The following is a 19488-nucleotide window of genomic DNA, read 5'->3' as shown; positions in this document are numbered from 1 at the left end:
TATGAAAGAAAAAATGTTGGTGTCATGCCCTTTTAATTTTCCTGATACTAAGGGCCTGATTCTGTAAACCTGTTCTGGCGAGATTATCTAAGAAGTCTCGTCAGCACTGCAAGATCCTTTATAAAAATGTAGAAAGGCAAATTTTAGCTTGAGAGCTGTTTATTTAGACCTAGATTTGGAGTTTGGCGTTAGCCGTGAAAACCAGCATTAGAGGCTCCTAACGCTGGTTTTAGGCTACCGCCGGTATTTGGAGTCACTCAAAATAGGGTCTAACGCTCACTTTTCAGCCGCGACTTTTCCATACCGCAGATCCCCTTACGTCAATTGCGTATCCTATCTTTTCAATGGGATTTTTCTAACTCCGGTATTTAGAGTCGTTTCTGAAGTGAGCGTTAGACATCTAACGACAAAACTCCAGCCGCAGGAAAAAAGTCAGTAGTTAAGAGCTTTCTGGGCTAACGCCGGTTTCTAAAGCTCTTAACTACTGTACTCTAAAGTAACACTAACACCCATAAACTACCTATGTACCCCTAAACCGAGGTCCCCCCACATCGCCGACACTCGAATACATTTTTTTAACCCCTAATCTGCCGACCTCCACCTACGTTATCCTTATGTACCCCTAATCTGCTCCCCCTAACACCGCCGACCCCTGTATTATATTTATTAACCCCTAATCTGCCCCCCTCAACGTCGCCTCCATCTGCCTACACTTATTAACCCCTAATCTGCCGACCGCAAAGCGCCGCCACCTACGTTATCCTTATGTACCCCTAATCTGCTGCCCCTAACACTGCTGACCCCTGTATTATATTTATTAACCCCTAATCTGCCCCCCTCAACGTCGCCTCCACCTGCCTACACTTATTAACCCCTAATCTGCCGACCGGACCTGAGCGCTACTATAATAAAGTTATTAACCCCTAATCCGCCTCACTAACCCTATAATAAATAGTATTAACCCCTAATCTGCCCTCCCTAACATCGCCGACACCTAACTTCAATTATTAACCCCTAATCTGCCGACTGGAGCTCACCGCTACTCTAATAAATGTATTAACCCCTAAAGCTAAGTCTAACCCTAACACTAACACCCCCCTAAATTAAATATAATTTACATCTAACGAAATTAATTAACTCTTATTAAATAAATTATTCCTATTTAAAGATAAATACTTACCTGTAAAATAAATCCTAATATAGCTACAATATAAATTATAATTATATTATAGCTATTTTAGGATTTATATTTATTTTACAGGTAACTTTGTATTTATTTTAACCAGGTACAATAGCTATTAAATAGTTAAGAACTATTTAATAGCTAAAATAGTTAAAATAATTACAAAATTACCTGTAAAATAAATACTAACCTAAGTTACAATTAAACCTAACACTACACTATCAATACATTAATTAAATAAACTACCTACAATTACCTACAATTAACCTAACACTACACTATCAATAAATTAATTAAATACAATTCCTACAAATAAATACAATTAAATAAACTAGCTAAAGTACAAAAAATAAAAAAGAACTAAGTTACAAAAAATAAAAAAATATTTACAAACATAAGAAAAATATTACAACAATTTTAAACTAATTACACCTACTCTAAGCCCACTAATAAAATAACAAAGGACCCCAAAATAAAAAAATGCCCTACCCTATTCTAAATTACTAAAGTTCAAAGCTCTTTAACCTTACCAGACCTGAACAGGGCCCTTTGCGGGGCATGCCCCAAAGAATTCAGCTCTTTTGCCTGTAAAAAAAAACATACAATACCCCCCCCAACATTACAACCCACCACCCACATACCCCTAATCTAACCCAAACCCCCCTTAAATAAACCTAACACTAAGCCCCTGAAGATCTTCCTACCTTATCTTCACCCTGCCAGGTTCACCGATCCGTCCTGAAGAGCTCCTCCGATGTCCTGATCCAAGCCCAAGCGGGGGGCTGAAGAGGTCCATGATCTGGCTGAAGTCTTCATCCAAGCGGGAGCTGAAGAGGTCCATGATCCGGATGAAGTCTTCATCCAAGCGGGAGCTGAAGAGGTCCATGATCCGGATGAAGTCTTCTATCAACTGCATCTTCAATCTTCTTTCTTCCGGATCCATCTTGCAGACCTCCGACGCGGAACATCCTCTTCTCCCGACGCCTACTAGCCGAATGACGGTTCCTTTAAGGGACGTCATCCAAGATAGCTTCCCTCGAATTCCGATTGGCTGATAGGATTCTATCAGCCAATCGGAATTAAGGTAGGAATATTCTGATTGGCTGATGGAATCAGCCAATCAGAATCAAGTTCAATCCGATTGGCTGATCCAATCAGCCAATCAGATTGAGCTCGCATTCTATTGGCTGATCGGAACAGCCAATAGAATGCGAGCTCAATCTGATTGGCTGATTGGATCAGCCAATCGGATTGAACTTGATTCTGATTGGCTGATTCCATCAGCCAATCAGAATATTCCTACCTTAATTCCGATTGGCTGATAGAATCCTATCAGCCAATCGGAATTCGAGGGACGCCATCTTGGATGACGTCCCTTAAAGGAACCGTCATTCAGCTAGTAGGCATCGGGAGAAGAGGATGTTCCGCGTCGGAGGTCTGCAAGATGGATCCGGAAGAAAGAATATTGAAGATGCAGTTGATAGAAGACTTCATCCGGATCATGGGCCTCTTCAGCTCCCGCATGGATGAAGACTTCATCCGGATCATGGACCTCTTCAGCCCCCCGCTTGGGCTTGGATCAGGACATCGGAGGAGCTCTTCAGGACGGATCGGTGAACCTGGCAGGGTGAAGATAAGGTAGGAAGATCTTCAGGGGCTTAGTGTTAGGTTTATTTAAGGGGGGTTTGGGTTAGATTAGGGGTATGTGGGTGGTGGGTTGTAATGTTGGGGGGGGGGGTATTGTATGTTTTTTTTTACAGGCAAAAGAGCTGAACTTCTTGGGGCATGCCCCGCAAAGGGCCCTGTTCAGGGCTGGTAAGGTTAAAGAGCTTTGAACTTTAGTAATTTAGAATAGGGTAGGGCATTTTTTTATTTTGGGGGCTTTGTTATTTTATTAGGGGGCTTAGAGTAGGTGTAATTAGTTTAAAATTGTTGTAATATTTTTCTTATGTTTGTAAATATTTTTTTATTTTTTGTAACTTAGTTCTTTTTTATTTTTTGTACTTTAGCTAGTTTATTTAATTGTATTTATTTGTAGGAATTGTATTTAATTAATTTATTGATAGTGTAGTGTTAGGTTAATTGTAGGTAATTGTAGGTAGTTTATTTAATTAATTTATTGATAGTGTAGTGTTAGGTTTAATTGTAACTTAGGTTAGTATTTATTTTACAGGTAATTTTGTAATTATTTTAACTATTTTAGCTATTAAATAGTTAGGGGTTAATAAGTGTAGGCAGGTGGAGGCGACGTTGTGGGGGGCAGATTAGATGTTAATAAATATAATATAGGTGTTGGCGATGTTAGGGAAGCAGATTAGGGGTACATAGGGATAATGTAAGTAGCGGCGGTTTACGGAGCGGCAGATTAGGGGTTAATAATAATATGCAGGGGTCAGCGATAGCGGGGGCGGCAGATTAGGGGTTAATAAGTGTAAGGTTAGGGGTGTTTAGACTCGGGGTACATGTTAGAGTGTTAAGTGCAGACGTAGAAAGGGTTACCGCATAGCAAACAATGGGGCTGCGTTAGGAGCTGAACGCGGCTTTTTTGCAGGTGTTTGGTTTTTTTTCAGCTCAAACAGCTCCATTGTTTCCTATGGGGGAATCGTGCACAAGCATGTTTTTGAGGCTGGCCGCTTGCGTAAGCAACTCTGGTATCGAGAGTTGAAGCTGCGTTAAAAATGCTCTACGCTCCTTTTTTGGAGCCTAACGCAGCCATTCTGTGGACTCTCAATACCAGAGTTATTTTTATGGTGCGGCCAGAAAAACTCAAAATCTAGCCGTTAGTGTTGTGACAGGGACACATACTGTACATTAATAACAATATAAAGCTAAAAAAATACCCACAAATATATTGATTGATTTCTTTCCATGTTGGCGAGTTTTTGTTCATGAGGTCCTAAATCTCTTTGCGATTCACTCATGTGAAAAAGTCATTGACATAATATAAATGCTAATGATTTTTTTTCTTCACCTTTTGTTCAAAATAACCTCTCCTTATACCAAAACCCCTCACCTTTGCAGATCATGAGGGATTGTTGCAAGTTTCTAGACCTTTCTACCACCGTCCCCACTGTTTTCCCAGTTAGGGCAAATTACCCAGTTTTCAGGGACTGCGTTATCTCTGTCTAAGGCATTTAACCTCTGCCCAACTCACAACACACCCATGTCTCAGCCCCTTGTGTCATAAACCACAGGGGTGCCACCTCCTACAAGTCCCCCTGTCTTCCCTGTCCCAGAAAGCATTTGGGAAATGTTGGGAGGAATGTTATACAACCTACTATTGCACCATACATCACCTCCTGTTACTCCATATAACCTTTCCCTATAAATCCTCCTATTACTCTCTATAGTCCCCTACATCTCCTCCTATTGCTCCATATAACCCCTCCATGTAATTCCTCTTATAACTCCACGGAGCATCTGGCTATAACTTATTGCCCCATATCAATTTAAAGGGATACTAACCCCAATATTTTTAATAATTCAGATAGAGCATGCAATTTTATGCAACTTTCTAATTTACTCCTGTTATCAAATGTTCTTTGTAATCTTGGTATCTTTATTTGAAAAGCAGTAATGTAAGCTTAGAACATTTAGCCACCAATCAGCAAGCGCTACCCAGGTGCTGAACTGAAAATGTGCTGGCTCCTAAGCTTTACATTCCTGCTTTTCAAATAAAGATACCAAGAGAATGAAGAAAATATATAAAAGGAGTAAACTAGAAAGTTGATTAAAATTGCATGCTCTATCTGAATCAGTAAAGAAAATAATTGGGTTTAGTGTCCCTTTAACTCTATAACCCATTCTATTGCCTCATATAACCTTTTGCTCTGCTTCATTTTACAACTATTTGCATCTTAGAAGGGTTAATTCTCGGGCTGAAGGCATTGGCAGAATACCAGTTCCGCTTGATTTTCTCATGCCAGCTACCAGATAGGTCAGGCCTTGTTCTCACTCACCTGACAGGACTTGCCCTCTTGCCTGCAGGGCACGGAGTTGTTACTTCTGTCATTAAACACTACTTGTTGTTTTTCTTGGAGCTGAGCTCAGGAAATCCTGGGATGCCAGCACTGCTGAGAGGAAACCACAACACCTATGTACAAGATAACTAAAGTGTCAGCTCCTAATACTAGTCCAAGTGAAAGCGTTTGGAGGTGAACTGAAGTATTGCTCCTACATTTAAATATACCAAGGGGCAATGTAATATTAGATAGGAGCAAGAAGCCAGAGGTCAAATACTTTTCTTAGTTTCAGTTCTTTTTTTTTATCAGATTAAGGATGTGCTTTATAAATAACCCCATTCTATAAAAACCATATGTGTCAATGCATTTATCTCGAGTGTATAGACAGAGAAAGAGCGCAACCAATTATAATGATATAAGGCCTCACAGCTCACTTCCCCGTAGAAGTAGAACCCATACACACTGAGACATAGGGCCCTACTTATCAAGCCGTCAACTGTGCTGCATTTGACGGCACCAATACACTTACCTAAGATCGCCTAACATCACTGCCGCGGACCTGAATACGCTCTCCAAAGTTACCAAAAAAGCTGTCAAAAAGCCGTGCACCAAGTACGGGGCGATGAGCAGCGGACTGTTGTTAACTAACAGTCATCGATCTCGCTGCTCTTCGGCTTTTTCCCAGCTTTATTGGTATACTGTCACTAAACACCGCCACTATACTACACTGTTTTACCCCATCCCGCCACTCCCGGACCCCGCCGCAACTAAATAAAGTTATGAACCCCTATCCCGCCGCTCCCGGACCCCGCCGCAACTAAATAAAGTTATGAACCCCTATCCTGCCGCTCCCGGAGCCCACCGCCACTCTAATAAAGTTATGAACCCCTATCCTGCCACTCCCGGAGCCCACTGCCACTCTAATAAAGTTATGAACCGCTATCCTGCCACTCCCGGAGCCCACTGCCACCTACATTATGTTATTAACCCCTAATCTGTCCCCCGCTACACCGCCGCCACCTACATTAATCTTATTAACCCCTAATCTGCCATCCCCAACGTCGCCGCCACTATATTAAATTTCTTAACCCCTGAACCTAAGTCTAACCCTAACACCCCCTAACTTAAATATAATTTAAATAAAACTAAATAAAATTCCTATCATTACCTAGATTATTCCTATTTAAAACGAAATACTTACCTATAAAATAAACCCTAAGCTAGATACAATGTAACTATTAGTTATATTGTATCTAGTTTAGGGTTTATTTTATAGGTAAGTATTTAGTTTTAAATAGGAATAATTTAGGTAATGATAGGAATTTTATTTAGATTTATTTAAATTATATTTAAGTTAGGGGGTGTTAGGGTTAGGGTTAGACTTAGGTTTAGGGGTTAATAAATTTAATATAGTGGCGGCGACGTTGGGCATGGTAAATTAGGGGTTAATAAGTATAATGTAGGTGGCGGTGGGCTCCGGGAGCAACAGTTTAGGGGTTAATAAGTATAATGTAGGTGGTGGCCGTGTCGGGGTGGCAGATTAGGCGTTAATAAGTATAATGTAGGGGCGGCAGATTAGGGGTGTTTAGACTCGGGGTACATGTTAGGGTGTTAGGTGTAGACATAACTTTTATTATTCCATAGGAATCAATGGGATATCAGGCAGCATTGAACATAAGCTTTCGCTGATTTCAGACTCCCATTGATTCCTATGGCATCCGCCGCCTCCAGGGTGGCTGATTGAAAACCAGGTACACTGGGCCAGAATAATGGCGAGTGTACCTGGTAGAAATTTGTTAACTAGCAAAAGTAGTCAGATAGTGCCGAATTTGCATTCGGAACATCTGTAGTGAGATAAGCATTGATCTGTGTCGGACTGAGACCGGCGGATCGTATGTTACGTCACAAAATTTAACTTTTGCCTGGCTGTAGGCTTTGATAACTAAGGAGAATCAGGCTCGCCACAATTACGCTGCGGAATTCCAGCGTATTTGCGGTTCATGGCTTGATAAATAGAGGCCATAGTCACATATAGTGGAAGGTAAACAGGCTGTCACGACCAACTTTAAATACTTATAAATATATATATAACTTTGAAAAACTATGGCAGCATAGAGATACTATGAGACCCATGACAAAAAGAGGACAGTGGCTCCCAGACTATAGCAGAGAGCCCTCTGCTCAGTTGGAGATCATACTAAGGGGCTATGAGATCTTCTGGCCTACCTACACAGGGGGAAGGGCCCACAGGCGAACCTGAGGATATCCGCCCCTCCCATCAGCCTGGCCATCACTCCCCCTTTTCTCACTCTCCTTTGCGCAACCTGCCGCTGCCTCTCGCTGCTAGAGTGCAGTACTCTCCTAACTTAAAGGGACATTATACACTCATTTTTTTCTTTGCATAAATGTTTTGTAGATGATCTATTTATATAGCCCATAAAGTTTTTTTGTTTTTTTAAATGTATAGTTTTGCTTATTTTTAATTAACATTGCTCTGATTTTCTGACTCCTAACCAAGCCCCAAACTTTTATGAGAATACCGTCAGCTACCTACTACTTCATATGCAAAAGAAGGGGGAGGGAGGTAGTGTCTTATTTGTCACTTGCAGTGGGCTTTCCATCTAACTTTTCAACAGAGTTAAACTGAGAGCTTCTAAGTAAGTTTTTAAACAGTTTTATACTGGAGTTTTATATCAGTATCTGTGCATCTTATTCTTTATAGTAGTGTCTATTACATGCAGTTATATGAAAATGAGTGTATACTGTCCCTTTAAGGCACAAAGACCACCAGACGCTCAGACCAGCTAGTCAAATGAGGGAGGTACCTATACTAACATAATGGACTTACTTGCAATGACTCTGATTAGAACCTTTCTAACCATTATAATACTAAAAGTTACCTCTTGCCGCCATAAGAGAGGTTGGGTGGGAAACTCGTCCACTTCAGGATCCAGGAAGAAGAGGCTGGAACTTTCTAAGCATGACTTTTTAAGGTAGTAAACCTCCCCCTTAACTTTGCAACAATGTTGCCCCACTAGGTACCACCTCTTCTCCTGTCCCATTCCCTTGCTGCCTATATCCTTACAGGCCCATTGCAGGTCCTTACATTAGCTTTATCACTGTCACAGTGCTACAGAGAAGATGATGGTGTAAAATGTACACAAGAAATGTAGGAGCGACACAGGTGTAAGTAAAACTGATCACTTTTATCTCAAAATATTATTCCCCAATTTTTGCTCAGTCTTTATATATACACTTTCTGGGGAAGAAACTCGTACTGAGCATGTGCACAAGCTCACTGGGTATATGTATACTAGTCTGTGATTGGCTTCTGCACTTGTTAATTATGCAATCCTACCACATTGAGTGGTCCTTTAATATTTAAAAGGGAAAATGAAACCCATTTTATCCTAATGATCTAATTTGCTTCATTCTCCTGGTATCCTTTGTTGAAGGAGTAGTAATGCATTACTGGCAGGTAGCTGAAAGCCAAAAACAAGAGCCACCATCAGCAGCTTCTCAGCCTACCCAGGTTTACATTTCAACAAAGGATAAAAAGGGAACAAAACAAATAAGCTAACAGAAATACATTGGAAAGTTAGAAATTGGTTAAAATGGTGTGCTCTATCTGAATCATGAAAAAAATGGGTTTCATATCAATTTAAGTATGAGTTGTTAGATTATTTATTTTACCTACTTTCCCTGTGATTTAAAGGGTAATTAAACAACATTTAATCTACCAGTAATATGTTTCATAAGGGACATAAAATGCAAAAGGAAAATGCTCTAATGTATTAGAGCATTTTATTATTGAACTGTTGTTTGCATATAACTATGTTTTAAAACCCTACAATGGGGTTAAACACATAGTTAAAGTCAGCTCCAGGACAGCAATGAGCTGCTTAAACTTAGCTGAGCACATCGTTTAAACCAATGGTTAGAGACATATGTGTGCTCAGCCCCCATTCACCAGCTAGATCACAGTAGTGCATTGCTGCTCCTTAACAAAGGATATCAAGAGAATTAAGAACATTTGGTAATAGATGTAAATGAAAAAGTCTCTTAAAATTGCTTATTCTATCTAAACCCTTAAAGTTTAATTTTGCCATTTCTTAAAGGGACATGAAACCCCAAAAACATTATTTCATGATTCAGATTTTGCATACAATTTTAACCCCTTAATGACCACAGCACTTTTCCATTTTCTGTCCGTTTGGGACCAAGGCTATTTTTACATTTCTGCGGTGTTTGTGTTTAGCTGTAATTTTCCCCTTACTCATTTAATGTACCCACACATATTATATACCGTTTTTCTCGCCATTAAATGGACTTTCAAAATATACCATTATTTTCATCATATCTTATAATTTACTATAAAAAAAATTATAAAATATGAGGAAAAAATGGAAAAAACCACACTTTTTCTAACTTTGACCCCCAAAATCTGTTATACATCTACAACCACCAAAAAAAAACATATGCTAAATAGTTTCTAAATTTTGTCCTGAGTTTAGAAATACCCAATGTTTACATGTTCTTTGCTTTTTTTGCAAGTTATAGGGCCATAAATACAAGTAGCACTTTGCTATTTCCAAACCACTTTTTTTTCAAAATTAGCGATAGTTACATTGGGACACTGATATCTTTCAGGAATCCCTGAATATCCATTGACATGTATATATTTTTTTTTAGAAGACATCCCAAAGTATTGATCTAGGCCCATTTTGGTATATTTCATGCCACCATTTCACCGCCAAATGCAATCAAATAAAAAAAATTGTTCACTTTTTCACCATTTTGTTTTCACAAACTTTAGGTTTCTCACTGAAATTATTTACAAAAAACTTATGCAATTATAGCATAAATGGTTGTAAATGCTTCTCTGGGATCCCCTTTGTTCATAAATAGTAGACATATATGGCTTTGGTTTTGCTTTTTACTAATTAGAAGGCTGCTAAATGCGACTGCGCACCACACGTGTATTATGCCCAGCAGTGAAGGGGTTAATTAGGGAGCATGTAGGGAGCTTCTAGGGTTAATTTTAGCTTCAGTGTAGTGTAGTAGACAACCCCAAGTATTGATCTAGGCCCATTTTGGTATATTTTCATGCCACCATTTCACCGCCAAATGCAATCAAATTAAAAAAAACGCAAAATTTTTCACAATTTTAGGTTTCTCACTGAAATTATTTACAAACAGCATGTGCAATTATGGCACAAATGGTTGTAAATGCTTCTCTGGGATCCCCTTTGTTCAGAAATAGCAGACATATATGACTTTGGCGTTGCTTTTTGGTAATTAAAAGGCTGCTAAGTGCTGCTGCGCATCACACGTGTATTATGGCTAGCAGTGAAGGGGTTAATTAGGTAGTTTGTAGGGAGCTTGCAGGGTTAATTTTAGCTTTAGTGTAGAGATCAGCCTCCCACCTGACACATCAGACCCCCTGATCCCTCCCAAACAGCTCCCTTCCCTCCCCCACCCCACAACTGTCCCCGCCATCTTAAGTACTGGCAGAAAGTCTGCCAGTACTAAAATAAAAGTTTTAAAAAATAAAATAAAATACATCTTTAGCATATTTACATATGCTACTTTGTAGGATCCCCCCCTTAGCCCCCAACCTCCCTGATCCCCCCCAAAACAGCTCTCTAACCTCCCCCTCTGCCTTATTGGGGGCCATCTTGGGTACTGGCAGCTGTCTGCCAGTACCCAGTTTGCAAAAAAAAATGTTTTTTTTTATTTTTTTGCCTGTTTTTCTGTAGTGTAGCTTCCCCCCCCCCCCCCACAGAGCAATCCCCCACCCCCTGACTAATGTATTTTAACATAAATCAATCTATTTTTTTTACAACTTTTCAAACAATTTTTCTGTAGTGTAGCGGTTCCCACCTGCTCCCTCCCCGTGCACGCGCCCGCCCCGCCCTCCCGTGCACGTGCGTGCGCCCGCGCCTCTGATCACTCCCGCCCACGATCCCGCCCCCCTACAGATCATCAGGGCCATCGATGGCCGCCACCCGCCTCCCAAACCGGCTCCCACCCACCAACGGATTTAGCCGGTGATGTCCGGTGCAGAGAGGGCCACAGAGTGGCTCTCTCTGCAACGGATTGCTAAAAAAGGTTATTGCAGGATGCCTCAATATCGAGGCATCACTGCAATAACCGGAAAGCAACTGGAAGCGAGCAGGATCGCTTCCAGCTGCTTTCCAGACCAAGGACGTACGCCACACGTCCTCGGTCATTAAGTGTATTTTTTTGAGGACGTGTGGCGTACGTCCTTGGTCGTTAAGGGGTTAAACAACTTTCTAATTTACTTTTATCATCAAAAAAGGCATATATATACAGTATGTGCAACCACTAATAAGCCACTAGCTCCCAGTAAGGCATTGTCTATCTAGGTATGATTTTCAGCAAAGGATACCAATAGAATGAAGAAAATTAGATAATAGAAATAAAATGGAAAGTTGTGTAAAATTCCATTCTCTATCAGAATAAGGCTACTTTAATGTTGACTATATTTCCTCTTTAAGAAAGGATACCAAGAGTATGAAATAAAATTGATAATAAATATACATGTACACGTCTCTTAAAAATGTTCTATCTGAACCATTAAAGTTTAATTTTGACTTCCATGTCCCTTTAAGACAAATAAAACATTATTGTAGTTTAGATTTATTCTGTATTTTGCTGTAAAATACCTCTGTTTTGTGTTTTAGTTCCACTACTACCAGAGAGGCTGAAATGCTTCTATTATATTATAGTATGGTACCTGACCATGCAACATTCTGCACAGTGATTGGTTACCTCAGAGCACAAGTTCATTTATCGCTCTCCCTAATTGACTACAACAAAGGAACATTGATTACTCCAGGCTTTTTAAAAAGTGTATCACTGATGTTCTGTTGCAGAGCCTTATAAATTACAAAAGGGTGGTGTTAATAAATGTTTTTAAAAATCTTTTTAAATTGCTGACATATGCAATACATTTCTTGTCCCTTAACCTCACACAAATGTTGGGGGTTTCACTGTTCCCTGAATGGCTGCAGCATATCTTGCAGGATCCATTATTCTGACCAAGAAACATTTTTCACAGTGATTGCTGATCAATGCAGGAAATTATTTATATCTTCCTGACCACAGCGACGGAGATAAGAAGTTTTTCAGGGGTACTTCTGTGTATTATATAACTAACTAGCCCTTGCTTATCTGTACATAATCCCCTCTACTTTCATAAAAAAGAGTTAATAATCAACTTATTATAGAGCAATATAACACAAAAGAGATAAAATATGAGCTAGAGCATTTTTTTTTATAAATTCGGGAAGTTTTTATTGAATTTCTCCCAAATATCCAACAAAAACAAATTTTGTTTCCATTAAAATGCACATTATATAAACTAAAATCTGTATGGTAGGTGGCAACGAGAAGAAATCAATTGGTTTTGAGATTGGAAGTGATATTGATGTAGTCTTTGTCACATTACACCTCTTACATTTTTTTACTACATTTTTTGGGGCGGGGGGCAGAAAATGAGCAGAAAAATCCACAGTCCTGCAGTAAGTACTATTATTTATATGTTTCTCTAATTGAATAAAGATATGTTAAAAAAAAAAATAAAGTTACAATTTGAATGCTTTTAAAACATATATTTTCAATGCATATCCTTTTTGCAATGTACTGCTTAATCTCTAGATAATCCCCTTTTACTATATATAAAGGTATAAAAAGATAAAGGTTAAAAAATATATGTTGAGATGCTGAATCAATGAGTAGTAACACAGTTTAGCTGCTCCCTCCTTTTATATCACCTTAGAGAGAGCAAGTTAATGGGCAGCCAGCTGTGCTCAGTGAAACAGTTGCACAGCAGAGCCAGTAAAGATGGTAATGGGAATTTGACAATGATTTATTTGGCAACAAAGTTCTATTTCTGTAGTAAATAGAGGGTCTCTCAAACAAGTCAAAATAGGCAAACAGATTAGTACAGAGATTGGGGAAATATGTGTGGTGGAGAGCAGCACATTTAACTTCTCATTAAGTATAATTGGATCTTCAGGCCTCACTGGATTGAGCATATGATATGCTGGAGAAACAGAGGACAGGTGTATATTCACAGCATACCCAGACAAAAAAGATGACTCATAGATGTAAGTTTGTGAATTGCTAGATCAAGTAGTGAGGGGTTAGACTCCTGACAGCTCTGAGTTGATGGGTGGTAAAAGTAGCGTTGCAGTTGGGGTAGAGATGACAAGGTCATGGGAATTAATTTGGTTTTTTTTCATGAAGGAACTTGCAAGTCTGGAGTTCTGTACACTGAAAAAGAAAATTAGCCCAGTTTTACATGGAAGAACTAGTAGAGGATAGCTGGTGAGATGGTGTAGTAATTTGCTGCTCCTTTAACAAAGGATGTCAAGAGAATGAAGCAATTTCAAAATAGAAGTAAATTGGAAAGTTGTTTAAAACTGTATGCTCTACCTGAATCATTGAAGAAAAATGTTAGGTTTCATATCCCTTTAAATTCAATGGGGAACTAACTAGCGAGGATTAGATGGGAGAGGTGAAAGGTTGCAGTTAGGATTAATAGTGGCAGGAAAGTAGAAAATAGCGAGTAAATTATGCTACCAAAAAGATGGCCTGTCTAGATATCAATATTTGGGATCTTTCAGATGTCTGTAGCACACAGTTCAACATTTTTGGAAAGTACTTCAACGAAACCCAAGAATTTGTTGTTGAAACTATTTTCTAAAACATATTGTTGATGAGAGATGTTGGATCTTATCCCCTGAGATGGTTTATGTACTAGCCTCAGATATAATGTCCAACGAAAAAGAACACAAAAGGGTATTTTAATGGAGCCTGCAATCAGTTTTGAAGAAGTTGATATGTAACAAAGTTTCCTGATCTTCAAGAAGCACCCCAACCTAGAGGCTAATTTCATGCCTCCATGCTGACTAGCCATGATTGCAAATCTTGATAAACTTTAGTGTGTGTAGATGGAGCCAATTGTAAATAGTTATTAGTTTGGATTTGGACATAACATCTGAATGTTCAAACACTTCTAGTTTTGTAGTACAGTGGTCTTGGAGAAAATGAAGCAAATACAGCAAGAATCCACTTATTCTTTTCAGTTGGTTACAGTTCTTAATTTCTGAAGAGTGGTTGAGTGTCCCAATTGCATTGATCTGATATCGTCCCTAGGAAGAGCAAATTAAGTTGAGACATAAATACAAACACATTTATGCTGAGAAGGGTGAAAATAAGTCTTCTTGTTGATTACAAAGTCAAGGTCTTAGGAAAACAAAATGATCAGATTGTATGTAACAATAGTTTGTTCTATACCTGCATGGAGAAGTATGTTTTCCAAAGAGATCATTATACAAATTCCCCATGAGCAAATGGCCAACACTAAGGATTTCATCATTTTCATGAAGCACCAATGTGTGGAACCAGGACTAAATTTAAAGGCATGTTAATTCCCCCGTTAGTGGTCTTTTCTCAAAATCTGATAAGCATTTTGGAGGTCAAAATTAATGAACCAGTCATACAGCTAAAAATCCCTTTGAAGCAGTTACATCCTCTCTCTAATGTTTCACTGAATTTATATTGGTGAGAAAAGCTGGGCAGGACAAGATTTCCAGAGCATCTTTTTTAACTCCAAACTTAGCTTTTTTCTAGTATTACAAAAAAAACGGTTGTTAGATTCAGCTGAGTATGGTGTTTTACCTAATTACTAATACAATAAGTAAAATAGCAAAGTGATTTCACATTTTTAAATCATTTGCAGTTCTGCTCCTTTACTTTGGAGGGGAAGCAATAAAGGACACAATAAAGCTACTTATGCAGTGAAGAGCTGTAGCGCTACATATGTGGGGCTGTGCACCATATGGCTGAGCCTTACATGTAAGAATATGCAACATTAGTGTCACAGGATTAGAAATATAGATTACATTGTTATAAAAATGCATTTTCTCCAAATTTAGCTTTAGCACATTACCCAGCAACATCAACTATCTACCTTTCTTAGATTTTATTTAAAAGTTAGCAGTACTCTTCAGATAGTTTGACTGTATTGGTGTTTCACATATTCTTCTTAAAGGGACACTGAACCCAAATTTTTTTTTTCGTGATTCAGATAGAGCATGCAATTTTAAGCAACTTTCTAATTAACTCTTGTTATCAATTTTTATTTGTTCTCTTGCTATCTTTAGTTGAAAAAGAAGGCATCTAAGCTTTTTTTTGGGTTCAGAACTCTGGATAGCACTTTTTCATTGGTGGATGCATTTATCCACCAATCAGCAAGGACAACCCAGGTTGTTCATCAAAAATAGGCCGGCATCTAAACTTACATTCTTGCATTTCAAATAAAGATACCAAGAGAATTAAGAAAAGTTGATAATAGGATTAAATTAGAAAGTTGCTTAAAAATGTCATGCTCTATCTGAATCACGAAAGAAAAAATTTGGTTTCAGTGTCCCTTTAAGCTTCCTCTTGAATAGTCTTTACAGAGGTTGTGCACCATATATTAAGATCTTTCACTTCCTGAAAGGGATACATAAATATCATTTTTGAAAATTGATTTTAATTGATGGTATAATAAAGCTGTGTGCTTTATGGCAAGAATTTTGAAATTTGGCAGCATAAGAGGGGGGGGGGGGGAAACTATTCATAAGAATGGGGAAAATGTTTATCACTCTGATCACAAGTGGTTACCAGAGGTGCCAAAAATAACTTTGCCATTCTGGAGAAGATGATAATATTGAGAAGGTTAATTTTCTGTATGAGAACAATTTGAATTGTGATAACAATTTGAATTGTGGAAACAATTTTAATTGTTTTGGTCCAAATCATATTTATCTGGGTAATAGTCAGGCTTGAACAAATTGATTATGTGCATTCTGTATGATTGAAAAGTCTCAGAATTTGGTATTCTTTTCCTACTATTAATTTCCAGGAGATATCTCTCTATTTCCTATTTATATCCCTTGAAAGAAGGGGTTGGGGTGCTTTTTTGTAGAAGTTTTATGAATCAGATAAATGAGGGGATGTGACCTCTAAAGCAGGTTTAATTTGTTTCAATTTTGGATTTTTAGAGGCTAGGACTGAGTAATTTATCATATATCATTAGTTTTGTCATTGCAGTCACCTTGAAAGGACACTTTCTCCAAAGCTAGACCAGCAAAGATAGAAATGCAAATATGAAAATTCTAAACATCCTGTTTTGTAATAAAATGCAAACTCCTGAACATTTCTAAGGGGTTCACACAGCCCTCCTTACATGATGAGTGAACACAAATATGTTAAAATAGGATATGCAAAGTTGCTGAGCAAATGTTGATATTTCATGAATGAGTGCCATAGAATAATGTAGGAAATGGAAAGACTAGAGTTTCTGGAGAACTTGGAGAGGGCGGAGAAGACTTTTATTGAATTTACCTATTATTTGCTCTAAAAATATATTGTTAGAAATCCTACATTAAATGATTTATAATATGATTATATATATATATATATATATATATATATAGATATATAAAAAAAAGATATATATACAGTATATATATATAAAATGTTATAGATTTAAAGGTATAAAGATATAGTATAAAATATGAAGAAATACAAATATAAAGTGGTTATGCATACACATAATTTGCTATCTAAATAAAAATTACCTCTGCATCATCACTGCTTTCCATTGTGTCCCGTCTGGAATCAATAATAACACAGTAAATAAGCTGTGCAGCTTTCGAGAACAACCTTTTTCCACCAGTAATTTAAGCCACGAACATTCAAAATTCAAACATTTCTCCTATCTTTAAATATTTAGCTGGGCTGCCAGTGTCAAGAGAGGTGTTTTGCAAACTCTGCACCAGTAAGAGTTTGATTCCTAAAGATTGTTAGCAGTTCTGTGAGTATTTTTGGAAAATATAATATAAATATAGTTTGGTTTAGCTTCTTGGAGTAGTTGTTATAGATATTTGGCTGTAATGCAATATCCTGCTTTGACAGGCTTTCAAAACACATTACAACTGTTAACTTTTTAAATTTGATACTAGAAGCATAAGATTATGCATCTCATCATTTTCTTTAAGTCCCGACCACCCACTGCTGAATGAATCATATCCAATACTATAGGCTTTAATGGTTTTTTATTTTTGGGTTGGCAAAATTTTTAAAAACAACAACAAAAAACAAAACAAATAACCCCCAAGAGGTTTAAGACCCTAGTAAAATTAAATGACCCCTACCCAGCATAAATCCCTAGATACCGTGCTGCGTCCTTCCACAACTCGTACATTTATATATCTCTAACAACTGAGAAGTAATTACTTAGTAACCCATAGAAAACAATGATTACCCTCCTTACCAAACCTTCCTTTCATTTTTTTTATTTTGTATTTTGCCAGCTTTAATGATAACACCAAACCAGATAAAAAATCCATATAATTCTTTTGTTGATAGCTGATGTTTTGCTGACTTGGGGTCATGTGACTCTTAATTAAAGGGACATAATACTCATATGCTAAATCACTTGAAACTGATGCAGTATAGCTGTAAAAAGCTGACAGGAATATATCACCTGGGCATCTCTATGTAAAAAAGGAAGATATTTTACTTCACAATCTCCTCAGCTCAGCAGAGTAAGTTCTGTATAAAAAGTTATACTCAGCTACTCCCAGCTGCAGGTAAAAAAAAAAAAAAAATGAAGAAATGAACAGCAGCCAATCAGCATCAGCAGTGCTGAGGTCATGAACTCTTTTACTGTGATCTCATGAGATTTCACTTAACTCTCATGAGATTTCATAGTAAGCTGAATAGGGAAATAACATGAGAGTGCACAAGGCTTATCCCTTTAGCTGTCCCAGGACAGACATACTAAAATGCTTCTTAGAAATCCTTTACAATGGGATGTGGCTACTGAGGAACGTTTGAGGTAAAATATCTTTCTTTTTTACATAGAGATGGTCAGGTGATATTTTCTAGTCAGCTTTTTATAGCTATACTGCATCACTTTCAAGTGTTTAAACAGTTGGGTATTATGGCCCTTTAATAAGTCCTACACAAGATCGAAGCTACTTCAGCACTAAGTATTCCTCTCTGTTTGACTGCTTTTCTGAGTAGACCATTATAAAGACATTATCCAGGTAACTGAAGATATGAATGCTCATCCTCCTGGTCTTTGCTAAAGCTCTTGTGAGGTCTCTAAGCTTAAATGGAACCAGCAAAACTATAAATGTTAGTCATAGTAAGAATCAGGTACATGACGTATTTTTGCAGCTGTTACATGAAAGTTTACAGAAAAGAGGAAATGTTTTAGCTGTACTGATGCAGTATTGATCTGCAGAGATTCCATCTTGAATGTTCTCACCATGTTAATGTTTTTTTCAGGTATCTGAGATACAGCGCTATGTGGTATATCTTATTTGCGTTCTATGTGTGAAACCACGCAATAACATTGAGCTAACAGCAAAATCACATATCTTTATATTACAATACACTTTTGATGTTCAATCAAAAAAGAAGACACAGATATTGTAAGATTTTCCTTGAGCTACAGAAAATATACATTAATCAAAACATTTTGAATTCAGTAGACTAACTAATGATGCCAAAGACTGCAGAAAAAAAATACAAAATGAACTGCCACTTGAAATCTCAAAACTGATGAACCCTTAGACATATCTATAGATAACATTCTATTTTCCCAGAGAACTTGGTATGTCATTTTTTTAAACCTATCTAAAAAAAAAATTAAAGCTATCTAAGGGAAATACTCTCTTGGATACAGCACTAAATTGGTTTCCCAGGTGAAATCTGAGGCTTCAGCAGAGGAATAAAATGTATTATCTTAGCAGGTGTTCTGAAGTATCCAACCAGTCAGATTCATGTTATACAATACCATCACACAAAGGAAATCTAGCTTTATTAGACAATACAGAAACATCTTCTGTTGGTGAACTACTAGAAATGCCTTCTCTATTTCAAATTCATAGGCCGTTTAAAATGGATTAATATTGTTTTGCTAAAGCCTACATTCTTACCTCCCATATACATAACTCAAAATATTTCTCGACAAATAAGTGTTGCAGCCCTGTTGGCTTCTGTGTTGCAGGTGCAATTTGTTTGTAGTTCCAGCCTGCTGACTATGTTACTGTGTGCGTCTTTGTCTGACTTCCTGAATTCCTAACTTGGCTTGTTGTTGACCTTTCTGCTAGTATTATTATTGTTATTAGACCGTCTGTCAGCCACATATCCATATCCAATCAGAACTCAGTCAATCAAATACACACATCAGATGAGGCTGTTGGCCCTGCCACTGTAAGCCACTCACGTGCATCAGACCTCTGATCCATGTCA

Source organism: Bombina bombina, chromosome 2 (assembly GCF_027579735.1).
Source record: "Bombina bombina isolate aBomBom1 chromosome 2, aBomBom1.pri, whole genome shotgun sequence".
NCBI classification, from domain to species: Eukaryota; Metazoa; Chordata; class Amphibia; order Anura; family Bombinatoridae; genus Bombina; species Bombina bombina.
The sequence above is the reverse complement of the archived record's forward strand: the minus strand, read 5'-3'. Positions refer to the sequence as shown.